Below are 12,140 nucleotides of genomic sequence, written 5' to 3'. Positions count from 1 at the left end.
AATTGTTATAATGCATTATACGTAATAATATGTTATATGTATAATAATATTTACTTGAAAGGTCATTTTTTCGCGTTTTAATAGTAATTTATTTTTGCAAAAGCTTCTTTTTCGATGCTTCAAAGTATCATTCGTGTTTTTAGAGCAAATATTAACTAATATCGATAGTCTCTGTGTTCGACATTGACTGAGTAGAAGTATCCATACTCCGTTAAATCGAATCCCTGCACCTCCGGGGAACACTGACACAGGGAAAGTGTACGCGTGGATATATACGTATGTTATGTATATGCGCGTACACGCGCGAGGGCGCGAACTTGTGCACGTTCGAGCGCGGGCGAAGAACCGGCGCGGCGCGGCACCGCGGGCGCTCCGCGCGGCGGAACACAATATTGCGGATCAATAAACCTCAATAAAGTCAATTTCTGTCGCGGGGCATCTGAATACGGGGAATTTTGTATTCCGCCGGCTAGGCAGAGTCGGCTGGGCGGTGAGGCGTTCGCACCTCGAATACAGATTAAGTATATATTTTATATATCGCGTCTCTCTTGTGCCGCCGCGTGCACGCCTGCGAATTTGCGCGCGTATGCGTTAACTCGCACGTCCTTCCTCTCTTCATCTCCGCTTTTTTTTCGCTTCCGTAGAAAGTGACGAAAGAAGGAGGGTGCGTCTAAGTAGTGCCTGTTTCCAAATCAAATTTTTTTTCGAAAAGTATACAGATGGTAGGGCAGACGATAGGACATATTTCGCAGAAATATGCCGTTAAAGTAAATTTGTCTAAAGCAAGTATAAGTTGCATAGAATCCTATATACATGCGATCAAAATACGCTGTAGAAATTTATTGTTATGTAGAAGACATCTCAATAAATATTGTTAAACACATATGTATATAGATTCTTGGAATTTGTCTGCTGTCTAATAAAATATTCCTTATCAGGTTTATCGATCCGCGCTATATTTTACTAGAGGATCGCGCATTGCGAATTCGACGTCTCTTGCGCAAACTAGTTTTACGACTACTCGTACGCGGCTCCTCAAAATGCACGTTGCGCCCGTATACGCCTTGCCGCATCCCCGCTTGTCGCTCGGTAATTTGTTTCGTGGAAACGCGCGGCTTTGAAGGGCCCACCCTTCGCGCAATTTTCTCGACTCGACGTACACGGCGTGAGGAATATCAATACGTCGTCGTCCGCGCGCGCGCGAGAGAGAGACGCGTTTCTGCCGCAATTCTGCCAAGTTCCGCTAATAAACACGACGTGCTGTCGTAAGACGCGGGCGTTTTCGCCAGCTTGTATACGGAACGAGATGCAGTTTTGCAGAAGTTTCTTTCACGTGTCCGAGGGACACGCAACACACCCGGTTCGCATCGAGCAGTTCTCGCGCACGTAACTGCAACAGCGCTGCTCGATGTAATGCAGAAACTGCAGTTCGCGCGCGTGGAATTGGTTGCAGCAATCGATTACACGGAAATAGAGCTTGCTCTTATTCGTGCAGTGCTCGCGCACGCAAGATTTGGTTATTTTGGTAATTTCCGGTTTATCCGTATTCTAATTTAATTTTAACGTGTTTAGAATTCAGACTTGCGTCATTTTCGACGATATATTCGGAAGACTTGTTCCAAATACCATTGTATCTCAGAGACGCGTAAGATCTTGACGGAACTTGTATCGATTTTTCAGTGCGTTTAATTTTATATAGTGACCGAGTAAATATCTTCTCTGCATTTTATATAAATTTCTACTTGTGTAAGATTCTTCGGTAAGATTTCCTTTGAAACATTTCAGCGACTTCCGAGAATATTTCATCAGGAAATGAAGGAAATATCTGTGTTTTTGGAGCGAAAATATCATCGAGATTTCCGTGCGACGAGAATGTCTCGTTTCATTACCGGAAGCTGCTAATGGAGAGGTCGCTTCTGATTACATATATATGAGCAGGATAGAATATGATATCTGACAACTGACTGATGTTTCACAGGTCAGCGTCCTTCATGCTTTTAAATTGGAAAGCTCAACTAAGATCTGTTTTTTATTTTTCTTGCCCCGTCACGAAGGCTCTGCGTCTTGCATTTTTTTTTCTCTCGCACCGGATTAAATCCAGGTCACTGGTTACGTTTCACTTTGCAGTGCCTGTATTTAAATTGCACGGAAATAATACTCTTCCGTTGCATTATTTCGCGCGCGCCGCGCCGCGCGGGTACGTTTTACATCCACGCGCGACGCTGTTAATGATATTATTACGCGAAGTAACGCGGGATTACGCAATGATGCAATATAATGGGAATCACATTACAACTTTAGCATAAGCTTGAATTATGAATGCCCTTGGCATTGACAATAGTACTGCAATGCGATTAATTCGCGCGCGAAAATGTTTGAATTAATTATATCTCCTCTGTGAAAAAAGAAGACTGTTAATTATTTCGAGAAAAATGATTTTATTTGAAGACAAATTTCTCGATTAGCAAAGAACGATGCTTCACTTGCAGTTACATTTTTATGCATATCAAGATTCAGTATAAAAGTTTGAACATAAAGAGCTGTTTTTCAACCCATATCATCAGAAATAACAGACCAGTTCGATTTAGATCGAGATTTAGATATAACTAACAATAAGTCTGTTGCAAAGATAGATTTGGAGAACGAAAATTGATTATGGTGAGGAGGGAAAAGGTTTCCAAGTTTTCGTCGAGCAATCATGTTCGAGCGAGAGTGCTTTCCTTGTTAGATCGGTCCGCGCTGAAACTTTGCGGATTATTTAAGAACAAGCCCATCGGCCCGCGCGAATTTGATATGTGCGCCGAGGAACGAAACGGCAAATGGTCCAGAAAAAAAGGGATATGAACGGGAAGAAATCTTGCCGGAGGAGATCGAGACGGGAAGGAGGGACGCGGGACAGGGAGAGAGAGACAAAGGAAGGAAAGAGAGAGAGAGAGAGAGAGAGAGAGAGAGAGAGAGAGAGAGAGAGAGAGAGAGAGCGACGCTCGGATAGAATGGGCTTCTATCGAGCCAAGAATATTGCCGTCTACGCACACGGCTGACGAGTGTCGGGCCGGCTCTCCTAAATGTTTTTCGGGGGTGGCTCGAAATACTCAGCCCCGACGGCCGTAAAACTACACGGTAAAACACTTACAAACTATTGGCCGTCGGGGCATTAAATGCGGCTCACGTGCGATATAACCAGCCTCGCGTATATACGAGTCGTAGTAAATAACTATTCGCGCTTGCATGTATTCTGATGCGCGCTGGCCCGAAAATATGCCAACGTGACGCGCTTTTTGTGTGCGTGCGTCTGCGTATGCGTGCACCGCGCGCGCGTGTTCGTGCGTGGCGTGAATTGAGATTGTGGACAGACACGTTCGCCGGTTGTTACTGACGAGAGAATGATGAAATTTCTTATCCTAATGCGCGAAAAGGCGCCAGCGGCGTTTATGTGATAATCTAAGGAAACCCCTCTGTCTCTCTCTTTCTCTCCCTTCTCTCTCGCTCTTTCTAGAAAAAGAAATAATACCCATTTTTTCTAATTGAAAAATATGAGCATATGTAACCGATTCTATATACAGAAAACGTAAAAAAAGCACAAGTTAAAATACTTCAGAGTTACTTTATTTTCTATTTTAATACAATTTTTAAAATATCCAGTTATGTTATGCAAAAAAATATATATAATTTTACATAAGCTTCTCATTGAATGGGATGTAAAGATAAATTCTTATGTAAATTAATTTAATTATATAATTATTTTATTTTTGCTGTTTGTGCTATTTTGAAATTAAAAGCATGTTTTCTCGCAGTTGACAAATTATTCGAGGAACATTTTATGGAAAAAAAAACTTTCGCCGAAGCGAAAATTTTTCCGCTTTTGCGATGTTTACGAGACCATGCGATTATTGGTGGACACGACGCGATGTGATTTTTCTGTGATCGCTCGAAATATTTCGATATTAAACATATTGCTGTTTCACGAATTTGCTGGAGCGTTTAATATTTATAACGTTGTTACGTCATTTGTGCGTGTATAAAAACGCGAATAACGTACACTTACACGTACTCGACGTGCCAGACTGCACTCAGACGAATACGGCGATGTATGCAAATGCGTTTTTATCGTCATTTATCCGCTCGCGTTCGCGGCGACAAAATTTTGGGAGTTAAATTTTGGTCATTACATCGGGACGCGCGGCAACGTAATTCCGCATAATTTCCTGGGCACGAAACGCGAAAACCCGCGCGCCGCCCGCCTATGAATAGGTCCGAATTAGTCCGTAATTAGTTAGTCTGATATTTTTGCCGTATAATCGGAAGAGAATTTTGCGGCCTTTGTCGGCCCAGTTTTTATTCGAGGGCTTGATACAAAATATCGTAAAGTGCGTTTGCTCGGTTAATTAGCATATCGCCGTTAGCCGCGTTTCCCATCGACACTATTGTAACGTTGAGCGAATGCGCGCCGCGTTGATTTTAATTAAAATTACTAACTCTCGCGCTACTCTAACTGCATAATTATTTGACAATTTACCACGCGGACGTCGGCGTCGACGCGCCCAGCAAGTTTTATATTCGCGATTGCATAACACACGTGCCACGCTCTCGTCATTAGCGACGATAAACGACGAAAAAAAGCAACAACGCTAATAAAAGATACACGCGATGTGAATTAATACCCCTGGTTTCCATGCACGCGTTGCCATGCGTTATAGCGCGCGTTTGATGCGCGTCTCCACGCATTTCACCAATCTGGGAAACTGTTATCGTAAAATTAGTCAATTGTGTGAATTTAGGTTTGCAAGATTTAATCGGAGAGAATCGATGCTACTTCTTTTATCGAGCATCGTATATACGCGTTTAATGTGTCTGTATGATCCATTGCGCGCGCTAATAACGACAAAAACAGATTACGAGCTCGTTAACAGATAATGAAGGCGTTCTCCTGACGTATAATGCCGTTGTGCAACGTAAGTGCACGATCTATCTCTCTAATGCAGTTCAAGAGCAGAAAGCAGCTAAATGACATTATGAACATACACGTTTGAGATATTTATAAATAGCTTTTCCATTACGCATATAATTTGCGACTCTTATAATCGATCAATTCTTCAATCGTTGAATTCAAAATATCTGTTTTTTTCTAGAAATGTTGTCATTTTTGAAAGCATTTGATTGTATATATCGTCAATTGAAAAATTTCTTGTTTGCTGAAGATATAGTTAAAAAATCTTTTTCTATTTTGGTACAAAATAATTCTCGCTAATACAATCTTATTCCACACAACACACACACACACACACACATCTTGTGGCAGCATGATAACAGTCATTTTGAGCAAACTTTTATAAACTTGTTTAGGCAGTCGACACTCGCGACTACAAAATCTCGCTTCCACTTAAATTCACTCGGCGGGATTACGCCGGGATTACACCAATTCATGAAATATTTACACGTTTTGCAACCTTACGAGATTACGTGAGGTCCGCGCGAATGATCTTCGATGGAAGTTTCTCCCTTTATGAGGGGGACGCGTTCGCTAAGTTTCGCCGTAAAAGTGCGAGAGCACAGCTCGGAGATTGTACCGGCAACGCGACGCAAAAATCTCGCGAACTTTGTTATAGCTATTCTGTGCATCAGTGACGATTCGTTACTTCAGACGACTCGACAAATCGCAATAATCCCTTTCGTATTCTCTTTTATCCTTTCTTTTTCTTTTTCCTTCTTTTTTTCGCCTGTACTCGCGCGACCGCGTATTCAGCGAACACTCGCGTCGTGTACGCCGTATTATCTATAGGGTGGCCACTACAAACGGTGTGGGGTCGGAACAGAGACAGCTAATTATTTAGACACGCTTGGACGCCGTCCCATCGATCACTCCCACAGGCTCTCCTCTCTCTCTTGCGCCGCTTACTGCACCTTCCGTTTCGCCTATCGTTGGCCGCGCGTGCACGTGCACGCGGCCACTACGTTAGGGTTTAAACTATGGAGTCGGTTACCAGCGTTGTTAGCGAGAATGGCGAGCGCGTAAACATATACACTCTGTTACATCACTACGGAAAGCTCGGTAACCGACATTTTCACGAAAATTGGCGACCGTCTATTTTCATAAACGACATACTTTTCGGTACTTTTTAAATTATCGTTGACGTCTTTCGTTCGTAACAATGATGAAGAGTAGTGAGAAAATACTGGAGAACGTTTCTGAACAATTCCTGCTAGAATATTACTTTATCCTTCCGTGTTGTTATCTTAAAAATCTATTATATATTACAAACTTTCTAAAAGACAGAACTTCTTGTTATATTCATAAATTATGTATATATATTTTTTTTTTGTTAATTATTATTTTATAAAGCGTGCTCGAGTTTAGGAGTAAGCGATGAATGTTCAATGTGTCAGCTGTCGTTAAAAATGCTGACGCAGTTTGAGCCGTAACTTCGAAGACGGAACGAATTTCCTACCGGCGCGGCGGCGTTATTCATCAAAATGGTATACGCCTTTTTCGAGATAGTCCGCGTCTGTATGTGTGAAACGTACACAGGGTATATAGTCTTACATACACTCACTACACATATAAACGCACACATGTTGGAACACAGCACAGGAAGGTGGCACTTAGGCGGCTCGCATGTTCGTAGCGTAACCGAAGGCTCGCGCTCCGTGAAATTAAAATCAACCACCTTTAACGGTGCAATCTCTATTCTCCGAAGGCTTTTTCCGTCGCCTTTTTTCGTGGAGTTCAAGAGACAATGGATTAACGTGGTATTTCTTTAAAAACGCGTGATATTACTCGTGCAATTAAAAGCCCTCGTGGCGCATATAGCGCATTTTCTGTTGCGCTACGAAATGGGCTCTAGTAATCGCCGATCTTGTTTTCCGTTTTTTCTCCACGTACGGCGCATTTAAGAAAGCAGCCTAGTGGAATTTGATAAATTTCGTGTACATGTATGCAAATGGACAAATCTATTACACTTATGGTTATTACTTTAAGAGCAACAGATATATTCCTTATTGTTGGAAACAAATTATAGTTCGTAAATCACGCTCAGAAATGTTAATCTAGCTATACTGTTAAAAATTAATAAACGTTAACCAACTCTTTTGATCCTTTGACTCTAAATTTTATTAAGAATAACTTTGTCGTTTCAGTAATAAAAATAGAAATTTCGACGTTAAATTTAGAATTTGTACTCGACAAATGTATTAAAAGTCATACAGAAATTGGACGCAGTTTTGCAATGCGGAACCAATTCCAAAACCTTGCTTTTTCGCTAGAACAAATTTTACGCAACACTAGAAATAAAATTCTGCGCCAACATTATCTCAAATACAATGACCGAATTATAATCCTCAAAGACAATTTTAATTTATGTCGTATACTTTTTTAAAATATATTTTTTAAAATATATTATAAACTTTTATTATTACTTTGCAATACAGAACTAAAAATAACGAAAATTGCGCTTGTGTATGGTTCTTTATTGCATAACTGCATCCAATTGATGGCTTAGTTTAAAAACGTAACAATTCAAAGCACTAAAGCCAGCTCGAGCCATTAAAGATCTGAATCTAACGTCATAAATCAAGTGTTGTCATGATATTCAATTCGCCACGGAGAAGGAATTTTCAGAACCGACGATATAAATTAAAGCAGTCGCGATGTAACACAATTACTACAAAACTTCAAAAATGTTTGTGGTAAAAATTATAATGATTGACAGTTTTTATTAGGAATAACTTCGTTGTTTTAGTAATAAAATAGAAAATTCGACATGACACATTGAATTTACAATTCGCGTATTCGACAAATCTATTAGAAGTCATACAAAAATTGATAACTTTCACTGAGAGAAATAAAATCGTTCGAAAATTAACAAACGGGTAATCCGATAACTTTCAATCGGAATTACAAAAAGTCGATCAAGGCCAAAATAATGTCCGATTAATGATATCCAGATATCATTGATAATTGGATATCATAGATCGGACATTATTTTGGCCTTGATAGGCTTCTTGTAATTTCGATTAAAAGTTATCGAAATATATCCGTTTGTTAATTTTCGAACGATTTAAACCTGAATTTTTTTCGCAGTGTTATTTTAAAATGTAACAAAAGACGCTAAAATAAAACCAGTATAAACTATTGAAAATCTGATGATACCGTAAATCAAATACTGTTATGATTACTATTTCAATTCCGCACAGAAAGAGAATCTTTAGGACGATACAAATTAAAACAGTTGCGATATGACAGAATTGCACTGCAGAACTTTAAAATGTTTAATTCACTATTACACATTAATTGACATTAATTAAATATTGTTATAAGTGATCACCTCCGTTATCACTACATTTCAAGTGCGTTACTCACAATTACGAGTATTTGATCCGCGCTCTTACCAATCGCAATAAATCGAAAATAATATTTTTTTACTTGTTATCGAGATACATCCTCCTGTTATCCGCGAACCCATACATCAATCAATAGGATTCGCGGTCGTGATCGAGCGTCGCTATGTCGTTACATAGGTATATATCTCACGGACGTTATGTTGTTTTATGGAGCGTAGGTGTGATCGGCGTTAAGGTAACGGCGTTCCTTAAGACGTATGTAAACGTTTCTTATCGAGCGCGCAGCAGGTGCCGTCGAATTCACGCCCGCGGCGGTTTACCGCTGGCTTACCGTCAAAGTATCCCCCGGTCTTTTCTCGCCCTATTGCGCCGAGGATTGTTACCTTCTTTCCGTCCGCGTGTCTCCCTCTCTCTCTCTCTCTCTCTTTCTCTCTTTCTCTCTCGATTTTATACCGACGAGCTGCCATTCGCGTTTTGTATGCACAACGTGAGCCGCGGAATGCTCGTCGCGCGTGAGACACCGGACTGACCGCGGATTATATCCGTGATATCCTGCGCGCGATCGTGTCCCAGAGCGAAAGCTCACGAAAGCGGTCGTACTTACCTCGGGAAGCGTGATTACGCGAGATTACGCGACGCCGAAACGGCGATCCTTACGTTTACACGACCGTATACACGGGACAACAGTCGACCTCGGACGGAATTACAGCGTTTTCTCGGGAGCTTGTCGCGCTCCCCACTGCGGTTCCGAGGAGGAGGCAGCTCGTGCAAATTGCATACCCGTTTCATCACGCTCGTTTTAACGCGTGCCGTTTCACTTGAGAAAAGATGTCGAAACGACGCGCGACGGCGGAAATTTACGGTGAACATTTGTCCGTTAAATTATATCTATTTGTTAAATTTAAAAATGAATTTAATATAGAATATTTACACTTCTAAATCAAATGAGGCGTGTTTAAAATTAGAATTAAAAAATAAAATAAAACTCTAAAGAATAAGATTTTGCTACGTTGTGCTGTCAGATAATAAAAAAAAATAATCTTTAACTTTTGAATAACAATGAAGTTTTAAAAGTTTTTCGGAAACATCGTGTTTTCGGATTTGCTCAAAAATGCATCTCCGGATTTTGATACGAACATATTATGGGTCATCATTTTGTATCCCCTGCGAGGACGTTACGCGCGCTCGTAAAATTTTACGAGCTTTAGTTTTCCTCTTTCCTTCAATCTATTCGGCCGAAAATTCATTGTTTTTTTTTTTTTTTTTAGATATATCCGATCTGTGCACGGTTATTTCGAGCATATAAGACCGTGGTGCTCTACCATAGGGATCCCCAACCTATACGATCCGCGGATCCGGCCTGCCAAAAAATTTTAACTTTACATGTGTTTGTATATATTGTTCCGCCTTTAGTTTGCAAATCGATCGTCACTGCGTCACATTTTTATAATATAAAAAAATTGTAAAATAAAAGTATTTTGTTTATATGTGATTTTTAAAAATAAAACTTATTCTCTTTTTTTTTCTGGTCATTACAAGGATTTTAATGTGGCCCTCTTGAAAAGGTTGGGGACCTCTACTCTACCAGCATTCTCGACACGTGAAGTAATCGCTTTCTCTCGTAGATGTAATTATGTTGCACTGTTTATAACAGTTGACCACGAGCAGATGACATCACGTCATGAGTTTACTTTACGTGCGCCAAAACTGGATGACGACAACGTGCCTGCGGGCGTAGGAAGTTTATCAACATTTGCTGTATCACTGGCACTAATTTCTTCGACGAAATCTAGCTTTATTTTCCGATATACTCATCAGGAATAATATTGTACGATTGTAGCGAATTTAATTTGCTTTTATTTGAGTTCTACTTACGCTTTCTTTTTACAGAAATATAATATAAATCATTGTTCAGTATCTTTGTTCGAATCGTACTTCGGAAGAGCAAAGCGCAGTTTAATCGGAGGCTGTGATTGAATTTTGTCATCGTCTTACTTTTTAATCTTATATCTTATATCTGTCGCCTTGATGCTTATCCATCTCTATCATCGGCTCTAACGTAATACGTCAAAATCACTTGGGAACTCGTTGCGGGAAGCTATCAATGAACGGTTAAAGCACCAAAACGTTGGCATCCTACTAGTCACGTGTTACGAAAAAATCCAATAGCCGTAGAAATTGGCACGAGGGAGCTGCGACATTCAGCCGTGAAAAAGTCGTGCCGGGAAAGTGTAAGAAGTTTCGGTCGCCGTGATCCTCTTCGTCGCTGCCATCGTCGTCGTCTTCGTCGTCGACGTCGGGATGCACCAGCGAATTCTGTCTCCAATGGTAGTTACACAATTCACGACTCGCACTGGCAGCGCCATTGCTTCTACGACGCGCTCATAAATAACCTCAGAGCGTACATTATTTCACCTCAGCTGCATTCTAAGTTTTGACTTCTGACAGTGAAATACGGTATGTCAGCTGGACTGTCGGCCGTTGCTGCGATCGGATGGGCTGTAGATAGACGAATCTTTACGTTTATGTCATCACTTACACCACTTATATCACGCGATTGTCAACATCTTCGGTAACGGATGTGACCCAAAACTGCGTATTTTGCTCTCAAAAAAGGTACCAATTTTTGAAGACGTTAGATAAATCGACAATTTCTTTTTACCTATAGTGTTTACGGAGGAATTATCAAGAGTAGTTCTGGAGAGAAAATTTCGCGTGGATGTGGCTTTAATCCAATAATGAGTGAGAATACTGCCGAACAGTTATAAAATGCGCTGTTTTATTTGGAATTATAAAATAGAAAGTTTGAGCAATACGATGCGTTAAGTGTCTGTTCAGTATTATAACATAAATTATGCCCGTATGTTTTACGCGATATCTATTTAGCAACACCTTGCGCATGGATACGGGGAAACATGTGTCAACGAATGGCTTAGTTCGCGACTTTAGGCGTAACACGAGCGCGGATTTCCGTATCTTTCTGTAATATCGTCCTGGGACACCGCGCGCGCACAATATTTCCACTGCATCGCGGGGAAAAATATATGAAAGTTCGAGGGACGAGTTTGGAATTCAGTTATCTGCGAGGTGTCGTCCCGCGGGTGGTGGATCCGCTGAGGGCCAGTTGTTTCGTATCGAAGGAGTCGAGTGATGCCATGCGTGCCGGGGACGGTCTAAATCAAAAAGAATATTTGCATCAATAAAACTTCCGGCGGAATTCAGTTTTCTTTGACGTGAGCTCTCGCGAGAGTTTTTCCATGCTTGTCGACTTTCGCCTGGGAATTCCGAGTGTATATACTCCTCGGACGCGGGTCAAAATATTTCTCACTGTAGGTACGCGTGTACGTTTCGCCACCAGAACGTGAAATTGAGGTCCGAAAAATTTGCATCGCGAAATAAACTGGGCAAGTCGGATTCTAATTTCTTGCTGATGTCGGATGTTCCGTTTTGAAAATCCTCCATTAATGACCAAAATTTTTAACTAATTGCGTAAAACTTGGTTTTTTATTGATTATTCGTTGATTAATATTTTATTATGATGTTATATCGTTGAAAATAAATTCTTTTGTGCTCTAAATTGATTGCTTATAAGTGAAGTTAAATGTTATTAGTTATTGTTTATTTGTACTATTTTATCGGACAATTTTATTAAAATTATTTTCTTCATACACGCAACAAACTATTACAAAATCAAAACTTATAATGTATAAAGAAAGATAACATAATTTTTCTAAATTTTAGTAAAATTTTTTCTTATTTTTTGTTATACAGTTATGTTGTTATGTATAATATGTATGTATGTA

At 40.2% G+C, this 12,140-nt stretch overlaps 1 protein-coding gene and 1 long non-coding RNA gene across 16 annotated transcripts in view; one reads left to right on the top strand and one right to left on the bottom strand.

Moving 5' to 3' along the window:
* The window catches only part of LOC139810396 (uncharacterized), a 16,597-nt gene extending 7,320 nt beyond the window's left edge, over positions 1-9,277 (bottom strand). Inside the window, exon 1 of the long non-coding RNA XR_011731315.1 lies at positions 8,942-9,277. This is a non-coding gene — a long non-coding RNA (uncharacterized lncRNA). The remainder of the gene's footprint in view (positions 1-8,941) is intronic.
* LOC139809751 (protein muscleblind) overlaps positions 1-12,140 on the top strand; it is a 404,286-nt gene that overhangs the window by 130,265 nt on the left and 261,881 nt on the right. The gene's annotated exons all lie outside the window — the stretch shown is intronic.

The sequence above is a fragment of the Temnothorax longispinosus genome, chromosome 3 (genome assembly GCF_030848805.1).
Source record: "Temnothorax longispinosus isolate EJ_2023e chromosome 3, Tlon_JGU_v1, whole genome shotgun sequence".
Lineage (NCBI taxonomy): Eukaryota > Metazoa > Arthropoda > Insecta > Hymenoptera > Formicidae > Temnothorax > Temnothorax longispinosus.
Note: the sequence above shows the minus strand (reverse complement) of the source record. Positions and strands in the feature narration are given on the sequence as shown.